General features: G+C 35.9%; 1 pseudogene; it reads left to right on the top strand.

Moving 5' to 3' along the window:
• The window catches only part of LOC149201886 (mitogen-activated protein kinase kinase 9 pseudogene), a 38,842-nt pseudogene extending 18,773 nt beyond the window's left edge, over positions 1-20,069 (top strand).
• Positions 20,070-21,345: the final 1,276 nt, after the last annotated feature.

The raw sequence follows: 21,345 nt of genomic DNA on the forward strand, positions 1-21,345 counted from the left end.
TTTTGTTGCCTGTTTTCCGCGGCCAGTTCTTCAGGGTCTGGGCCTTTCAAGGGGGAGTTTTCCACATCCTTCGCTTCTGTGTTGTTCTTTCTCGCTCCTTGAGTGGGATCTGGTGTGTCCTTTCCTTCCAGAATTTTTGTGCCTTTTGTCCCATGTGGAAACTGGCTTTTCTTCGTATTGCCATCCATTTTTGTCTTTTTGCTGGGCTCATTTTTCCCTGTGGTGTTTGAGCCTATGGTGTTTGAGCCCGTGATCTGCACTCCTTCTAAAGTACTTTTACCTTTGTCCATCATTATTTGTTTGCAAGAAGGGGTCCCATTGGCCCCCACTTGCTTCATCCGTTGGGCCAGGGAAGCCCCCGCTATCTTAGATCCATGAACAGAGCATTGTCCCCTGCTAGAGTGTGTAATAGAGCACAGACTACAAGCAAAACCCTAGGTCAGATAGTTGCAGAGCTTACGATAAAGATTCATCCGAGAGTGATTCTCGTTAATTCTTTATTTATTATCAACGTTGAAAAACTTGACAAAACATATTTTTAGTAACATGGACAAAAAAATTGTGGCAAACATTAAAAAATGCAATATATATATATATATATTGTTGAAAATAGCAACAAGAAATGATAAAAATAACATTTCTATAAATAGCATTTCAGGATATACTCCAACTCTGTTGGAAATAGCAAAAAATAGAAATGCTAAAAATGGCATTGCTATAAATAGCATTTCGAAATAGATTCCAATTTTAATTAGTCCCTGAATTAAAATTGACAATTAAAATTTGAATTTAGTCTCACCAACTATTTGAAAAATAATTAATTAATTTATCTTGAGTTAATTAGTTGGAGAAAATCAAACATGAACTCTATGTGAAGGCATGCAACAATTATCCCTTTGATTGAGGAAGTTATCCCTTAATTAAGGAGATAAGGATGAGTTGTATTTGAGTTGTAATTAGTTAGCTCAGTTAACTGAGTTAAGTCTAGTTAAATTAGTTCCAAACAGTTGGAGGAACTAATTGTGAGTTCAGTCAGTTAATGCATGCATGCATGCAACTAGTGTACTTCAGATAATTGAATATTCTCTCATAAATAACTCATGCATGTCAGTTTAGACAAAGACCCAATTGAGTTTAAAGGAAGGGACAATGTACTATCAGTTGGATGAATTTTCCTATATAGGAAACTTATCCATGTAGAAGGAATTATCTCCTTCAGGGTTGCATAGTTATTTCAGAGGTCAGAGCAGTGTGTGAGGTGAGAATCACACAAGATACAACTAGAGGACCGAGGAGAAACTGCGCAAGGAATTAGGAGGCTTGGAGGACTGAAGGAAGGCATATGTGTTGTCTATCTTGTCTATGAGTAGTAGTGAGGGATTGTATTGAGAGCTGGATAGCTTGTGAGCTAAAGCTTTGTGTAATCCTGAGATATTTCCACTTGTATGATAATACAGATAGTGGGGTTTTTTAGCTGAGGCTTTCCCCAGAGTATTCTTCTGTGTTTCATGTGTATGATTTCTTCTTCTCTATTATATGTGTTCCGATTGATCTTGCTCAAATTGATTAACCTTCCACAAAGTTTGATAGTAGAATTAGATCAAGTATTTTGCTTTAGTATATTGCATTATCAGGTGATCTACAGTGATATATATATATATATATATATATATATATATATATATATATATATATATAATTTTTTAATGTTTTTATTTTTTTAGATTTTTAAACATATAAAGCAACAACGACATGAAATAAACACATTGGCACATAAATATGGAGAAAGCATTGATATATATGATGGAGTGGATGTCAAATAAAATTGATACATCAAAAGCGATAGTAAATATTAGCGATCCCTAATAATTGTCCAATCAAGGACTCGAATGTGGAGAACCAATACAAACTAGCATCACATATATAAATGTATCTCATCATCATGATTTATATGTACAATATAAAAACAAACAAAACTAACAACTAGCTATCTTAGATTAGTGCCCTCTCCCCCTTTTACGGGAAAAGTTGTTGGGTTGTTTTCCAAGCCCACCCCTAGCAATAGAAGGCCTTAGCCCTGCACTTAATGTCAAGTAATGACTACTGAGTATGGAACTATGCTCTCCTATATCTGTAGAATATGGTGTTGGTGCTACCACATTCTCCTCCTCCTCCCCTTGCTCTTGCTTCTGCTCCTCCTCCTCCTCCTCCTCCTCCTCTTGTTTCCCCTGTACTACTAATGGTTTCTCCTCTAACCATGTAGGTGACTCCTCCATAATGGGAACCTCAAACTCCACCCTCCACTTAGACAATACATCAATATTGTCTAAGGAAATGGCATCCGCTTCCAATGGTTTCTCTAATTGGAGTCACTCATAGTCGATGATTGTAGTGGACATACACCAAGTCATTAAGGCTTGAGAATTTCAACCTGTAAGAGTGTCATTAAAAAAATAATGAATCTTGACACTTGAGGGTCATAAATTACAATAAGTGTAATTGCTCAGTTGAAGTTCAAAGCATAACTTGTTACAATTCTTTGAGTTTATTTTCTCAAATACACTCCAATTATGTTCACACCTCGAAGCGCTACAAGTTTGACTAATGATAATGATGGCCAATTTCTGCAAATTTGGTGCCTTTGCACCATAGCTTCACCACTAAACAACTACAACAAAATAAAGAAAAGTTAAAACATAATTAAACTTTCAAATAAAAAATAATTGAATTTAAAAAATCTAGAATTCTAAACTAGTAAATTCTAATGAGTCATGACTTGTCAGTTATGTGGCATCAAGATGGTCCTTTCACGAATAACATCCTCAAAACCAAATAATCCAATACCATCTTGATACATCTCTATCTTGCGATTAATTTTGTTGTGAAGCTCGAGATCATGTACCATCCTGTGAATACAAGTATGGAGCCCTTCCATCACCTCACAATAAAAATGAAAGTTGCATTCGTAGAAAAATGCAGGATTGAGGAAAAGTATGTTGCATTAATGGGTTGATGAACAATTCTTGTCCATAGACTATCAATCACATCCCATAACATTATGTCTATTAAACCGAGTGGAACCCTTGTTCGCATAATAAGCATGGATATTCTCTTTGGCCCTATCCATGGCCTCATAAAAATAAGTTAGTGTAGGCTAAATATCGCTAAATACCAATCTTAGAACCTTTACTATAGGTTCACTAACTGAGAACACTTCTCATTGCCAAAAGGAGTCACCGTGCACCAATTTTGCAATGGCTCTCCCATCCTGTCTCTTGTTGTGTCTACAATCACGTGACTCATCAGAAACAAACATTTGTTGCAACTTAAACCGAGATTGAAGTAAATACTAAATAGTAATGAAGTTGGTGGCAAAAAATGTGATTGCAGGATGCTGCAACTCCCTATTTCTTGTGGATCTCCACACGAGGATGAGAATAAAAGCATGGTTATATATGAACTTGGGGATGCTCCTAGCCCTATCAATTTACTCCTTGATGAAGGAGAGTTTCCCCATATCTCAAGCATCAAATTGGTACAATTTGTTGCACATGGAGTCCAGAATAATGAATGTTGCATATCCATAAGCATCTTACTAACAACCACATAATTAGTTGCATTATTTTTTATGACTTGCACCACATTCTGTACACCAATCTCCTAGACAAACTCATCTAACAACTCACATATCAATGCTACATTTTATATGTGTTGATGCATCCATTGATTTAATAAACATGGTACCTTTAGGATAATGTACAAAGAAATTTAGAAGGGTCCTACCCTTCCAATCTATCGAGCCATCAAACATCACTGTGAATTCAAAGACCTCCCATGATTGCTTCAACTTTGCCAATCTAGAGTTGATGTCCTTCTTTTCTTCTTAAAGGATTCACCCCTGCAACTCCTCATATGTAGCACTTTTGTACCTTGGGCCCATAATAGAAATAGAAAAATTGATTGTTTTCGGTGATGTTGAGAGGTAAGTCACTCTAGTAAAGACAACTCCATATAACTTTGTTTGTTTCTTGCTTCTCCTTTTTTTTAATCACTGACTTTATTGAAGGTTGTGCTCCACGTCCGGTTCATGGAACAAAAAATGATGGCATCCTAGTAACATCAGTAGGTGAAGTTGTGGAGCCCTTCCTACTACCCTCACGCTCAATCTCGAAAGTAAATAGCCCTAAATATTTTCTTGCACGCTCGACCTTGTTTGCAATTGCCTCTTCTTTCTTTTTGTCTTTCGCGTAACTTGCTTCATATGTAGCTTTGATAAGCTTCGGGCTAGATTTATTACAAAGCCAACCACCATGTATGGGGATTCTGACCATATGGTATTTCAATCTGGAAACCCCTCATATCATATTAGCCCCACACAATTTTCAACTTAGTATTTGCCAATTTGTCCCACCATTAGGTTCCCCATAATGCCAAATTTGGTCCAAGGGTTGTGGCATATTTATAGTGGAAGTTTTTAATGGAAAACTTCAAAATTAAGTCCTACAACACCAAAAAGAAAAAAAATTGGCATTAAACCCCCACTACATAAAAGATAACAACCTCCTCATTTTAAAAAATCATTTTTTTACAAATTTAAATTGCATTATTTGCAATGAAAAATGGCAATAAGGGGGTGCATAGGAAAGTTAAAAACAAAAATCAAGATTGTTGTCCAAATATGGAGAAAACCCTTACATTGGTTCATGGGTATGAAAATCATAGCAAATAACAAAAAAAAAAAGGAAAATTTTGGTAGGCAAAGAGGCAAGCAAGCATATGCCTAAATCTATGGAAAAAATCATTAACATGGGGGTATTTAAGAACATCCCCATGAATGTAAGAAACGAAGTTTGTCTGACTGATTTGGAAAATGATATTGAAACTTTGATCCACAATTTTTTTTAATGGGTGATGATAATGGTTATTTGATCCTCAATCCCTCCTTAAAAATCACCACAAAGCTCTTCCCCTTCCTTCTCCAATAGCAACAAAGAAAAATGACCCAAAAAAAGAAAAAACCAAAATCTCTTTTGAAACCTCGTGGACTCGTGCACCCGATGATTTTTTGGGTTGTGGCGTAAATTTTCGATGTTTTTTTTCAAAAAGTCTAGATTTTTTAAAAATGCAAAAAATCGCAATTTTTTTAAGTGATTTTTCGGCAGCTAGAAAAAATCACAATATTGACAATTTTTCGTCGATGTTTTCAACACTTTATATATATACACACACACACACACATATATATATATATATATACATATATGTATGTGTGTGTGTGTGTGTGTGTATATATATATATACACACACACACACACATACATATATGTATGTATATATATATATATAGATATATACACACACACATGTGTGTGTGTGTGTGTGTGTGTAGATGTGTGTGTGTGTGTGTGTGTGTGTGTATATATATATATATATATATATATATATATATGACATTGAATTATTTATTTAAAGTAGAGATTAAGATCTCAAATGGCGGGTTCACATGTGAGAGGGTAGGGGGTTGGTTGGCGTCGTCCCATCTGGCCAATCGATTGGAGGAATTGGTAGCATGCCCTCTTAGTTGTTCATTCAAGCACATCGTCTTCAGCACGTGAAACAACATGCTACTGCAATTAGGCACCATGAAACTAAAACACCACCTCGACACTCTAAACCTCTGTTAAATCAACTTCACCTAGAAAACTATATTATTATTTGAAAGCCTGATCTCCTCACCTCGTGCAATTGAACAAACTTTGTCGCCACCAAGTATGGCATTCAATGCCACAGTACTTGTAATTCATTGCACCACCACTACTGGCAAACCTGGCAAGAAGGATGTCATGCGAGATAGGGAAAATCCTAAAACAAATTCAAGTGCTCTTAAAGTTCAACTTTCTCCAAATCAAGGAAACTTGGATTTTGACAAATAAATTATATTGGCTCACTCTTCTGATTCATGCTTGCAACGTTTTGACACTCCTAACTTTCTAAGAGAAATTTAGGGAAGGGAGTGCTAGCTCATTAACGATCTTTACTCCACGAAGCTGGCACTTCCCTCCTTAATTTTGACTGGCAACCCAAATCTCTGCAATAGATTTTATTGTATAGTGGCCTATCTAGTGTCTCATAACTGACTCGAGAGTCCTATAGTAGTGAACATGTATTCCAACAACTAGGAAAATTTTCCTCTAGATAGGTTAGTACTTTTCTCCTCTTGGTTTTTTCTTGTGTCCTCTTTCATTGGTGTTCTTGCCTTGACCTTCACTCCTAGTAGGACCTTGACCTCCTACTTTTATCTATTAGTTGTTAATTTCTTACACTTTTATGGATACTTTGAAATAAAAAGAGATTCTACAGTGCAACAAGATATTATTCCAAAAGTGGCCATACACCTATTTTAGCTTTAGGATGTAAGAGATTAAAAAAGTGTAGCATGTTAGGTCTATAACATATTTTACCTACATGGAAGGAAATTAAATATAGAGGACATGCCACAAACTCAACTAGTAGAAGGTTGTGTAGAACATAATATTGAAGATTACAAAATAAGGTTGATAGAACAAGATGAAATTTGATGCACCACAATCACAAAGTTTCAATTGTGAATCAAGATATAAAAACAAAAACCAAAAGCTTAGGACATCAGCCAAAAAAAAAAAAAAAAAAAAATAAATGAGATATTAGAACCCATCTAGAGAAACAATTTAAAACTTTTAGCAAACTTGGTAACTAGGGAAAAACTCTAATTTAGGAAGGATTACCTAGAGGAATGGAAAGGCTCCCTATGTTGCTAAAATTACAAAATATCAAAATACGAGTATGATGCAAATTTCCACATTGACAGTTTCTTCTAGCTCTATAGATATACTACTTAGAAGTGCAAAATGTCATAAACAACTCTAAATAACATTGTATAATGAAAAGAAACACCTATAGAGCATAGTAAAGGAATGTGAGCATAAGAAGGAAGCTAATTTACTAGTGTTAGAAACAAATTAGATATTTTATCTAGAATTGTAACTCATGAGAAAATCATTGAGTTGAAAATGAAGTTCAACTCCATCAAACAGGTTCATGTGAAGTCCCCCCATAGTTGGAATATTCTTCCAAGAAGCACCCCCTCAAGTTGTCCTGAACAAGGTCACTCGAAACCAACAATCATAACAATCAATAGTATGTTAGCAAGTTTCACCTTTGATATTTCAGTCTCTAAATAGATAGAAATTACTACATTCAATTTCCTACATAATGAAGAACGTTAAGTAATGACAAGTTGTCTCTTAATGAGGTTTTTATTTTTCAAAGGATCAAGCAGGAATTCACATGCATTGTGTTTGATATTGGTCCCATTTAAAATCATGACAAAAGTATGTCATTTTCAAAGTACTTATATTTGGGTTAGAGGAATTCTATATAAATTTTTGGAAGGATTCTTAATATAAATAGGTATATTTGAAGATGTAAATATTCAAAATAGAGGAAAACAATTAGTGTTGTTCTTTCATCAATAGTGTAGATTGGCCAAATGATTGCCCTAACATAACTAGTCATGTAAATACTATGGGTATGACCCTGATCCCAGAATTTGAAGGTGAACATATTGATGTATGTGAAAATGCCAATTATGCAATCTCAAATCTCAACTAATAAGATCTCAAAAGCAGCTTTATATTATATTTGAACATCCACAACACTAGATTGTTGTCATTTTAATGTTATTGAAGAGAAATCATAATTCATAAACTGGATGAGCTTAGCACAATAGGAATGGGAAAATATTGCGTACCTTGAATGTTTCCACACAATTTATAATAATGTGAAGGATCAAAAGGGTTTCTGTAAAAGACAACAAGAAAGCAAGTTTTCCATTATGATTGACTAATTTGTCTCCCAACCATGATAGGATTTTTATCTCTATCGGGTTATACAATTTGAGACAAAAATGCTATAGTTTCCCTAAGATCCTCTACAAATAATTAATAGAGATGAGGCTTCAAATACCCCCGCTTGCTTACTTAGTTTATTCATCTCAAACTCAATAATGTCTTTTGAATCCATCGAATACAAGTTTATTTTTTTTCTATATAAGAAGAATTGAACACTTATATTGTTTATTTAAAATTTGCAACATTGTAGTCAAAGGACAATAGCTTGAGTGGTAACTAATGGGTTTAATTCCTCTTCCACCCAGGTTCTGTTATCCAAAGACATGTTAGCCTATGAGGCAAAACTTTGAACAAGATTGTTATGGTTATTTGTATAGATTATTCAAGTTATTGTTCATTTTGTTCAATGCTTAATAGGTGATTTGCTAATCATGAAAAGGACCATCTTATACATTTAATATATGAACAACTCCATTTGTAAAGGGTTAGAAACTAATGGAATGGTAAAAAAGTGACAATATTCAATCTTTGATTGAGATTCTTAACACAATAGAATTGATGAGCCTCGATATTGCAACAAGAATGCTGCAACTCCCAAGACTACCGACTTTAATTATCAACCCGGTGTTCGTACAAACTTAAGAGGTGTCAGCACTATATGTGCGACATACCATGTGTCATTCCTTTGCTGTCATGATGTAATGGAGTGCATGTACTAAAGTCAATTCCTAAACTAATTGCAGAAAATGAAATGTTCGAAATGGAACCTTAACCTATTGCAAGAAAGAAAGTACAAGGAAAGAGACGGAAATTCAATGCTAAATCACACAATTTCCTAATTAACTGCCAAGAAACTATGCTTTGCAATAATGCTAAATTATCATGAACCAAATGTTACTATCTAAGCATGGAAGTAAGAAGCATCAAACATCACTAATGTGCAAGTAAAGGGACCAAAATGAATCTGTTTTTGTCTTTTTGTCTTTTCATGCAAAATCAAGTATGTAAACTAACTTCCTTTGGTGACTTGGCAGGTGAATTAAGGATGTTGGAGGTTGGATGGAAGGGTTAGGAGATGGTTGTATGGTTTGGGAGACCTTGGGAGGATTTTGGTGACTTCCTAGAGGTTTTCTCTCAATTCGGCCTCAAAACAAGCCATTTCAGGAAAACCTACAAGATGTACTAGAAACCTACAGGATGATCCTGTAGGAATTACAGTGAACCTACAGGATACAAATGAGAGAAAAATGTGAGGTGTTGGAGGTGATGGAAGGCTTAGGTAAGGTGGTATATGGGTGGAATGGAGTGAGAAAATGCCTAGGATCACTCAGAACTCAAAACCAAAGTTGGGAGATGGATGGATTTGCTCAAAAAGCTTGGAGAAGTTTCCTTGTGAAATGATGAAATTGGTGAGGGTTTAATGACCAAGAAAATCAAATCCAAATTGGATGGGATAAAATTTTTTATTAACTAGGATGTCTTAGGTCCCTATTCCAAATGGAATCACTCAAAAAGACTTCTGTTAACCCATGCAAAAAATAAAATAAAAAACATTACTAGTCGAAAATCTAGAAATTCGAGAACTAGTGAGCTAGTAAATCTAAAAAATGCCTAACCAAATCAAGTGAAAATGAAATGGGATAATTTTTGTTATGAACTAGAATGTTTTTGTGATCTAATGCAAGTGGAATCAATTTGATTGAAGCTCGTTAGCATGCTCTAAAAAATAACAGAAATTTTATATTCTTTGCTAAAAAGGAGGTCCAGTAATCTAGATTTAAGAATAAGAAGACTAATCCAAGCAACTCAATTATTCCTATGAACTTCCAAAGCTTTTCCAAGGATGAAATAATGCTTGTGATCATGCAAAAGAATTTACATCAACAATTTAACTCAATCCTACAAAAAGAAATCATTAATTCTAAATGTAGAAATAGAAATAAATAAAAACAAGAGATGCATGTGAATAAGCAATGAAAAGAGGGAAAGAAAATGATACAAAAGGGCTCTGAGGTTCCTGGGATGGCCAAGCCCAAGGAAACTCAGAGACCTATGGAGGAGAACAAGATTTAGAAGCTGAACATGACACCAATATTCATTATTTTCATCAATAGAATTACATCCCTGTAAGAAAATACAATGGAGCTGCAAGAATACAAGCCCTCTCCACAATAACACTAATGAAAAATGTCCTTCTAGAGGAAAATTCGACTTGGTAATTATACAAAATGATTAGGAATCATTCCCCATGAATGGAGGAAGCTTTCCCCACCAAAATCCCTCGATTAGTGGATCTAATCCCCAATACTAGGAATTTGCATTATATGGCAGGGAACACATTCCTAGATTTTCTCAATCATTCCCTAGAGGCAAATTCGACTTGGTACTTATACAAAATTATTAAGAATCATTCCACATGGATGGAGGAAGCTTTCCCCACCGAAATCCCTTGATTAGTGGATCTGCTCCCTTGATTAGTGGAACATATTCCTAGATTATCTCAACCATTGGAGTTCCACAATTTGTGCCATAATTCCATAATATCTTGTTGACTTATTATTTATTATTGATCCTCCAGTAGTAGGGAACAAGTCCCTAAATTATCTCCTCCTCCAACTCTTCATAATCTGCCCATTATTCTCATAATAATCCACAAATAAGTAATATTAGGCACAAATATTCAATTATTCATAAACCTTCGTAATAAATATATTAAAGATAAAAATAAATGATCTAATGCAAAAATAGAGGTTTAATGTGCTGAAGGATGGCCATAGGCCTTAATTTATGTTTTAAATTAGAGGCATGGGCCTTAATTTATGTCTAATTTAGAGGCCCATCATACCCCCTTGCTGAAAGTGTTGCTCATCCTCTCAGCAACTTAGTGACCTCATTGTGCCTCATCCATGGCCCTAGTGGCCTCTCTCTTGTGCATTAAGAATCTTGGCTATAAGCTCTGCAAGGACAAGCCCAAAAACATATTTGTTCAAAGAAAAATTGTTGTTTCTTGAGACCATTAGCTTGCTTTCTTGCCCTTATTCAAGATGAGTTCTTGAATACCTTTTTTTGTTTGGCAAGGTCTTCCACACCCTTATCTGATACCTTGTTTTGCCATTTAGACACCTCCTATAGGATTTCTGGGTCACTGTAATTCCTATAGGATCATCCTGTAGAAAACACAGTCCCTTTGTAAACTAAAGTAACGGAGTGGAAAAAATGATAGAAATGGTGGAGGAATGAATGGTAATGAATGGTAATGAGTGGTAAAAAAAAATGTGAGTGACAGGGGTCTCTTTGTGATCCTCATTTGCTCTTTGACCGTCCTTCTTGTTGACCTGTAAATTGAAATTTCATGAAAATGGAGAGGATGATCTCTTTGTTTTTTATTTTCAAGAATGAAATGGGATGGATGACTGATGAATAGATAGTGAATATGAAGTGGATGGAGGGCTTGGAGTGTTGTGGTGACCTTGGCCTTTGCAAAAATGTATCCTTTTAACTGCTATCCTCATTCCTTGGAATCATCACCCTTCATAATTTGACTTTTCAACATTGCATGAGTGAAGGAGTGAGCTGCAATCAATTAGTTGAAGATGGATGAGACTGTTGATTCATCCTTAGCTTATAAAACCTCATCTCTCATGCATTGAAAACAAATTTCTTGCTATAATATGCTCAAGAGAAGAGGTAAAGAATATTGCATACTTGTACCTACCTGATGGTTGTTGGAGAGATATGCATGTTGTTGCTGAGTTGATGTTGATGTGCAAGTGTTGGATGGTGATGATGATGATCCTAATGCTGTTGCTAAGCTCTGGAGGAGCTTCTTTTACCTCTGGATCTCCTTTAAAACCAATCATTGTCAATCCTGTAGGTGTTGTTCTGTATCCTGTAGGTTTACAGGACATCGACTTGTTTTGTCCATATCTCCCAAACGGTAGACTGGATTGAGCTGAAACTTTTTGAGCATGTTTCCATCATCATTATACACCTCCCCATAGAAAAATTTTGGTCAATGGATGCACGGATATCGAGAAAACTAAAAATGGTTGAAGGTGATGGAGGCCTCTTTCTTAGAAACCGTGCATTGGAATTTTTTGAAATTGCTTGGGAATGTTCCCATCATCCATATGAATCTCCCCATGAAACATCTTTTTAAATGGATGCACGGATATTGAGAAAATGAAAAAATGGCTAAAGGTGATGGAGGCCAATTTCTTGGAAAATGTGCACTAGAATTTGCTGAAATTTCTTGAGCATGTTACCATCATCCATATGCATCTACCCCTGAAACAACTTGGCAAATGGATGCATGGTTTTCAAGTTATGGCAAAAACAAATTTTTGCTCTATGTATTTTTGTATCCTGTAGTAAAACAGAGCATCTTGTAATTTTTTAGGACAACAAGGAAAATGAGTGGTAGAAGCCTGAGAATGATGGGTGGATGGTGAAAATGGATGAGGGTGATGGATTGGCATGACCTTGGCCTTGTTGGAGCATTTGAACGAAGTAGGAGAAAGCCAAAATTTGACTTCTTTTGACTAGGCTTGACCAATTTTCCTTTTGGTACCAACTTTGTTCTTGTTGCTTGCAGATGTTGGAGAGTACATGCATGCATGGAGCAAGGATTCTTTTATTTTTTTCTCTTTTTTTCTTCTAGGCCTACTGGCCACCTCAATGAGGTTTTCAACTAGTAGGTCTGCCTAGGCGCCTCAAATGAGGTTTTCACCTAGGATCTTCTTTTTTCCTCTTTTTTCTTTTTTCCCCAACCCATTGACCGCCTCATGGAGGTTTTCAATCAATGAGCCAATCTGAGGCGCCTCTAAGGAGGTTTTCACCTTAGATTTTTTTTTTTTTGCTTCTACCCTACGCTACTTGAAAAACAAAATCACTTTCAATTATAAGAATACTTCCAATGGAGCCATGTGCACATCAATATGACAGACAAAATGATGTGGATGCTTGAAATGTATGCTTTGACATGTACCTAGATTTTAGAGACCAAATGATTTTACTTTGAAAGGATCAAGCATAGTTGAGGAAGAGAGTGATGTTGCAACTTAGTGACTGTCTGGAACCATATTCCAATATAGTTGTGATGTCCTTGGTCCTTTTGCTAATCTGGATCATTCTTCATGTCTTCTTATACCATGACCTCCAAATCTTCATATTTTCGCTGATTGTTCTCTTGAGTACATGGAGGATTTGATGGTAACCATGAGGGAGTTCTCTTGATCTCTGATTTTGATGTCTGCTCTTCATCAATCACAACCCATGATTCTATGGTCTTCTTATTTGAATCTTCTTCTTCTATATATGGTCCTTCAATGATATCAAGATAATCTCTTTTTTGCAATACTCTTCCTGAGCTATGGTGAATACCATTGATCTCAAGAGGAGATGTTTGGAAGTGTTGTACCTCAACATTGTAAGTGGGCTGAGCTACTTCAATGTGTGGGTTTAGAAATGGTGGTCTAGATAGTTGAGTAGGAGTGGATATTTGAGATGGATGTGGTTGGGGTTGTGGTTGTGGTGGAGATGAATGGTAGGGATAACATGGAGTAGGGTATGGAAGATATTGAGGATATTGTGGATAGCTCCCATAAGTTCCTTGCCAACCTTGTTGCCAAGATTGGTTTTGGGGTTGAGATGGCCAATGTTGCCAAGGAAAATGTGTGTTCCAATTACTTTGAGGTGGATATGCATAACCTTGAAATTGCGAATTAGGCTCTTGCATCATATCTGGCTGAATAGGCTGCCATGGTTCTCTTAGAGCTAAATAACATCGCTGCATTGGCAATTGACTTGCTCCATTGTCCTCTTGGTAAACTTCTTTCAACCTTGGTAATGATGGACAATGTTTAACATTGTGTGATTTTGCAAAACAAATATTAGTATTTTCTTTTCCTTCATCTTGCATTCTTAACATTTCTACTTGTTTTGTTATATTGCCAAGAATTTCTGTTTTTAATTCATCAAACAAATTTCCAAGTTTAGCTTGACTTACCGATCTTGATGTTGATTTACCTACTCTTGCTTTTCCTCTTAATATGTGTTTCCATGTTTCACAAATTTCCTCAAATGATAATTGATATACATCACCTCTACTCATGAGATTAAGGAGATCAATCAACTCATCCCTAATTGTTCTAAGAGGATTTTTAGTGTGTCGGGTCCTAAATGATGTAGTTTTCCCCTCTTAAGATTATACATGAACCTCTCTATTAAATCCTCTAGACTCTCATCTTCTCTTTGATTCATTTTAAAGATTTGTTCTTTAAGATCATGATCTTTATATTTTTCTATAAATATATTTTTCATATCATTCCATGATCTTATTGAATTAATCCTTAAACTCATGAACCATTTAAGAGCTTTATCCTTCAAAGTTGTTGGAAACAATCTCAGTTTTTGAGTTTTTAATAACTAACCATAAGATCTACAAACAATCTCAAATTCAAAGAGAAAGGTTTCCAGATCCTCTAACCTTAGACCATGAAATTTTGGAAGAAAAGAGGGAGGGATGTTCTTCATGTGCACATTACCATCAGTATCTTGAATGGGAAATCCAAGAGGATCTTCCTCATTGTCATCATCTCCATCCATTTCTTTTACATTCTTCGTCATCTTCTTTTTCTACCTGCAAAAGTGAATGGTGATGTGGCTCTTACTGCACCACGTGATCAATTGGGGGGTGGGTTGGTGTTGGAGATTTTTTTTGTTGTTGTTATGATTGAATGAAAACAGTAATGCAATGCACTTTTCTATTTTTGAAATGAAATATGCCTAATGCAATTATTTTGTTTTTGCAAAAAGTCAAAAGACATGAATCAAATAGGGAAGAAAACAATGCATACTTTGACACCTCCCCGACAACGACACCAAAAAGTGATGAGCCTCGGTATTGCAACAAGAATGCTGCAACTCCCAAGGCTACTAACTTTAATTATCAACCCAGGGTTCATACAAACTTAAGAGGTGTCGACACTATATGTGTGGCATACCATGTGTCCTTCATTTTCTGTCATGATGTAATGGAGTGCATGTACTGAAGTCAAATCCTAAACTAATTGCAGAAAATGAAATGTTTGAAATGGAACCTTAACCTATTGCAAGAAAGAAAGTACAAGGAAAGAGACGGAAATTCAATGCTAAATCACACCATTTCCTAATTAACTGCCAAGAAAATATGCTTTGCAATAATGCTAAATTATCATGAACCAAATGCTACTATCTAAGCATGGAAGTAAGAAGCATCAAACATCGCTAATGTGCAAGTAAAGGGACCGAAATGAATCTATTTTTGCCTTTTTGTCTTTTCATGCAAAATCAAGTATGTAAACTAATTTCCTTTGGTGATGTGGCAGGTGAATTAAGGATGTTGGAGGTTGGGTGGAAAGGTTAGGATATGGCTGGATGGTTTGGGAGACCCTTGGGATGCTTTTGGTGACTTCCTTTAGGTTTTCTCTCAATTCGGCCTCAAAACAGGCCATTTTAGGAAAACCTACAGGATGTACTAGAAACCTACAGGATGATCCTGTAGGAATTACAGTGAACCTACAGGATACAGCCGAGAGAAAAATGTGAGGTGTTGGAGGTGATGGAAGGCTTAGGGAAGGTGGTAGATGGGTGGAATGGAGTGAGAAAATTCCTAGGATCACTCAGAACTCAAAACCAAAGTTGGGAGATGGATGGATTTGCTCAAAAAACTTGGAGAAGTTTCCTTGTGAAATGATGAAATTGGTGAGGGTTTAATGACCAAGAAAATCAAATCCAAATTGGATGGGACAAATTTTTTTATTAACTAGGATGTCTTAGGTCCCTATTCCAAGTGGAATCACTCAAAAATACCTTTGTTAACCCATGCAAAAAAAATAAAAAAACATTACTAGTTGAAAATCTAGAAATTCGAGAACTAGTGAGCTAGTAAATCTAAAAAATGCCTAACCAAATCAAGTGCAAATGCAATGGGGTATTTTTTGTTATGAACTAGAATGTTTTTGTGATCTAATGCAAGTGGAATCAATTCGATTGAAGCTCGTTAGCATGCTCTAAAAAATAGCAGAAATTTATTGTTCTTTGCTAAAAAGGAGGTCCAGCAATCTAGATTTGGGAATAAGAAGACTAATCCAAGCAACTCAATGATTCCTATGAAATTCCAAAGCTTTTCCAAGGATGAAATAATGCTTGTGATTCTGCAAAATAACTTACATCAACCATTTAACTCAATCCTACAACAAGAAATCATTAATTCTAAATGTGAAAATAGAAAGAAATAAAAACAAGAGATGCATGTGAATAAGCAATGAAAAGAGGGAAAGAAAATATTACAAAAGGGATCTGAGGTTCTTGGGATGGCCAAGCCCAAGGAAAAGCAAAGACCTATGGAGGAGAACAAGATTTAGAAGCTGAACATGACACCAATCTTCATTATTTTCATCAATAGAGTTACATCACTGCAAGAAAATATAATGGAGCTGCAAGAATACAAGCCTTCTCCACCATAACACTAATGAAAAATGTCCTTCTAGAGGAAAATTCAACTTGGTACTTATACAAAATGATTAGGAATAATTCCCCATGAATGGAGGAAGCTTTCCCCACCAAAATCCCTTGATTAGTGGATCTAGTCCCCAATACTAGGAATTTGCATTATATGGCAGGGAACACATTCCTAGATTTTCTCAACCATTCCCTAGAGGAAAATTTGACTTGGTACTTATACAAAATTATTAAGAATCATTCCCCATGGATGGAGGAAGCTTTCCCCGCCAAAATCCCTTGATTAGTGGATCTGCTCCCTTCATTGGTGGATCTGCCCCCTTGATTAGTGGAACACATTCCTAGATTTTCTCAATCGTTGGAGTTCCACAATTTGTGCCATAATTCCATAATATCTTGTTGAATTATTATTTATTATTGATCCTCCAGTAGTAGGGAACAAGTCCCTAAATTATCTCCTCCTCCAACTCTTCATAATCTGCCCAATATTCTCATAATATTCCACAAAAATAAGTAATATTAGGCACAAATATTCAATTATTCATAAACCTTTCTAGTGAATATATTAAAGTTAAAAACAAATTATCTAATGCAAAAAGAGAGGTTTATTGTGCTGAAGGATGGTCATAGGCCTTAATTCTTGTTTTAAATTAGAGGCATGGGCTTTAATTTATGTCTAATTTAGAGGCTCATCAAGAATCAACATTTTCCCACAATGAAATGAAATGAGAATGTTCAATCTTTGATTGAGAACAAAATAGAATCAACATTTCCCCACATATAAATGAAATGAGAATGTTCATTATGACATGTCCATGGCCGATGTAATGCGGGATCAACTTTCATCATGTAAAATTGTAATGATTAAAATTTATCGATATTAGCCAGTATTTTCCATTATAACAAATTGTTGCTTGCATCTCTCTTCATTAGCTTTGATGTGTCTCCAATTTCCACGCAATAGTAAACCGGTTACTTTGCACAAACTACTCTGCTAGATTCTTGCCACTAAAAATAGCTCATGCAATCTACCCATCAAATTGGTTGAAACCAAAATTGACTATTGTAGCAAGGGGCAAACCCCAAATACGAGATGGAACCTTGCTTCTCATAATGTTATTATTTAGTCAGAAGTGGGTCAAACTCCAACAAATGCCATATCATTGGGGAATTCCCCTGTTGAAAAAGTTTCGAAGAGAAAGAAAATACATCATGCCACCCACCTTACATGTATGAGGGGGAAGGGGACCACTAGGCTAGTTTCTAGACACATCAATGAACTAACCTAGACAACTAGCCCAAATTCTAAGGCAAGGAACCAATGAGATTATTATTGTATAGAGAGATGTTTATCTGAGACCTCATGGATCCTAATTCATTGGGTATTTGCGTAGACAACTTCATCTCAAATAACTGAATAGAAACAAGGTTTTTCAAGGTACACAACTTGAATATTTTTCCAGATATCATATTAGTGAAGGCATCAAAGAACTGCAAGGAACAAAGATTCTTAAACACTTGGGGATTTATCAAAACAAATTATTGTGGTAGAGTTATAATTGTCATAATTTATTAGTATTGGTTATTCCTGGAGGAATGCCACCTCAAAAATACTTGAAAGATATCTAGAGCAAGGACGTTACCTATGAATTCAAAAATGATTCCTTCCAAACTAGCGCTTGATCATTGTAGCAATGCAAGGCTAGATAAATTCCTTAGGCCTTTGAGCATTTTGAGCCTCATCGAAGGAATTGCCATTGAGGCTTAAATTCACGGTGCCACAACTACTCCCAATACACATTGGTAGATTCAAAAGAAGGTCATGCCCTTGGATTTGAGATTGTTGAATGTAGTACATCCATGTTGTTGTGCGAGTGAGTGAGTGGAGAATATGTATGAGGAGAGACAGGTATCTGATGCATTTGTTACATCTACTGAAATATTATTAAATTTAATAAGAATTCATTATATCAATATCTAAAAAACATCTCATGAACATTGTAATTGTATCTAGAATGTAGAAAATCAGCTAGATAGTTTATATACAAGACATGACATTGTATTATGTAAAACTTATAATAAAACATTCAAATTATGATGAAATCAAGATGTTTGAAAAATAGTTTTTAAATAATACTAAAATAAATATTTATTTTTCAAAGCTATAAATTTTTAAATAATATTTATTTATTTTTAATTTAATATTATAATTTATAGTAGTCAATATTAAACTAATAATTACTATTAATTACGCCGATAGATTTTTTCTTTGTGGGCTTGGGGTGAGCAAACACTATTCGACCCGATCAATCTCAGAGTGTTATTTTCGTCCACCTTTAGCAAATGAAAATTTGACACTCGGACTTTGATCGCATGATTTTTCCTCTATAATTTTCCCACTCGGTTCTGGTTTTGGGGTTGGACATCATTCCTCTCCATGCCTCTTATCTCCTCTCGACGCCTTGGAAGAGTTGTCTGCGATGATACTTGCAGCTCCCAACTCCCACAGTGCTTGAGAAGGGATTATTTTGCAAACCATATATGCCGCCCCTGGTCTCTGGATTATTGGATCGAAGGTCTTTGAAGAATATGCGAGAAAACAAACATCGTTCATGAACAAAGGTTCCCGATGAGGCCAAGACATCTTGTTCGACCCCGAGAAGCACACCTTCGAAGATGAAGGGGAAGGAAAAGTATAGAGAAGATGGGGATGATGTTGTCAAATCAGACATAGTTCAAAGTTTGAAATTTGGAGTTATAATTCATATGGGTCCAACTGGGGCGATTATGCTCTAGACCCTTTTGCCTTGGCCTCTTGGGCACCTTCCTCGATTCTGTTTTGGGCCCTTTCACCTTGGCCTCTTGGGCACCTTCCTCCTTGGAATCCAGCTGGGGCGATTCTGCTTTGGGCCCTTTTGCCACATATTTCACCTTGTGATTTCCAGAGTCTCATCAATTCGATCCAACCATAAGTGTTCATTCATTAATTGAATGAATGAAATGTTGGGTATGTAGTTAAATATCCCCATCACTGCATGCCAATGAACTCAACTTTATCGTCTTCCTATGCCTCTGCAGAGTGCAGTTGGTTCCCGAGATGTGTCAGATCTCAGAGACTTGGAGCAAATTCAAATTCTCAGCCATGGAAGTGGGGAAAAATGTATACAAGGTTCGAAAAAAAAAGAGTTTTTCACTTTAAGCCCTGAAGGTAATTCATGGCAATCAGAACAAACCATGAGGCGACATATAATTTGAGAGATGGAAATATTGAAGAAGACCGAATCTCCATATATAGTGAAATGCTACCAGATTTTAGAGAAGGGAGAAGAAACTTACTTTGTTTTGGAGTACATGGACAAAGTGTCACTGGAACAAAGGAAATCCAAGATGATGTCTGAGAGGTTCCTGTTGAATGTGGCAAGGAAAGTCTTGGAGGGCTTGAGATATTTGCACCATCACAAAATTATGCATAGAGACATAAAGCCCTCCTATTTGCTGATAAAAAGGAAGCAAGAAGTAAAAATTACAGATTTCGGGGTGAGAAAATTTTTGTCTCAGACATTGAATCCCTGCAATACGTATGTGGGTACCTTCCCTTACATGAGCTCCGAGAGATTCGACCTCGAGACCCATGGAAGAAGGTGTGACGGATCTCCAAGAGAATTGGACTCTAGCTAGGCCGATTGTTGTTTCTCTTCGTTACTTTGGAGTGTAGCCACGAGAGGGTGGTGAGGCAATCATCTTAGGTAGTAGGGAGGCAGTGCTTGGGAGCAAGTGTGTAATTGATAAAAATGGAAATTTCTCCTGCAACATTGATCATTCAAATGTAGCGTGTGTGGAAACATAACCAAGCTAAAGAGCCCATGATGAAGGCCATTGAAATAAAGGCAATGTTGTTGTTGTTTGTAGTATGTACATGCACGTTTGCAATTACTTGGAGCCTTTCATGACAGTGGAAACCATGTGGAGTGCATGCCGAAGTTTATATAGTTGTCATTTATTCCAATGTTGTAACCCATTGAACCCTAGCCCATTAAGAATTTTCCATAGCTTCCTCTTATTTCAAGGCTAAGCCTATCAGTCTTCCTACATTGCATGCATGATTAGAAACTATCTCCACGCATATTCGGCCACGAGGCTGTAGGGTGAGTGACTTTCAATGCAGTGTTGTTTTCATCACAAACAAAGCAAATGTTAATTGAGAACCTGTAACGAATTTCAGAATAGTGGAAAGCGTGGGAGCAGGTGTAACAGATCTAAAGAACTGAGATCATATGCTTCCTTTGTTCACTGGGCAGTGCAAAGATTGTGTTTACTGTAACTCCAAGAAGACCAATTTATGTGGAATGTTCAAAGTGGATGCCTTTAGAACTGTTATGGAGAGTGATGAGAAATCTCGTTTCTCTGTTGGTGGAAAATTGGTTTATCATTTCATGTGCTCCACCTTCAGCGAGTACACGGTTGTTGACTATGCCCATGTTGTTAAAATAAATCCGAACGCTCCTCTCGAAAAATCACATTGCCTTCTGAGCTGCGGAATAGCCACTGGTATATGAGCCCATTCATCACCAATTTTCCTTAATTTCAATTAGTTTTTTATATTCCACTAAGATGTTTGGAGAGGAAAGAAGCTTTAGCACTGTGATTGTTTAATGTTATTGGTATATGTTGATGATTCATTTTAATTCTTGGTTGGTTCATATATTTTAATTTTAATTTATTATTATTCATATTCACAAATAAAACCTATTTGTGAGGGTTGAAGGCACAAATAGAAGTATGATCACCAAATAATTCATCTTGAGGATATCAGATCTGCAAGTGTGGGCGAGTTCACTTCTTCTGGGGTGAATTTAGTATATCTATTTTCTTATCTAGCAAAAGATACACTAGAATTATGAGATTTAAAATTCTCAACCATTCCATCAAAAGTATGATTTTCAATTTAGTGAGA

Source organism: Pinus tabuliformis, chromosome 2_1, assembly GCF_031772625.1.
Source record: "Pinus tabuliformis cultivar Carrire ecotype Pingquan chromosome 2_1, CPIR1, whole genome shotgun sequence".
Lineage (NCBI taxonomy): Eukaryota > Viridiplantae > Streptophyta > Pinopsida > Pinales > Pinaceae > Pinus > Pinus tabuliformis.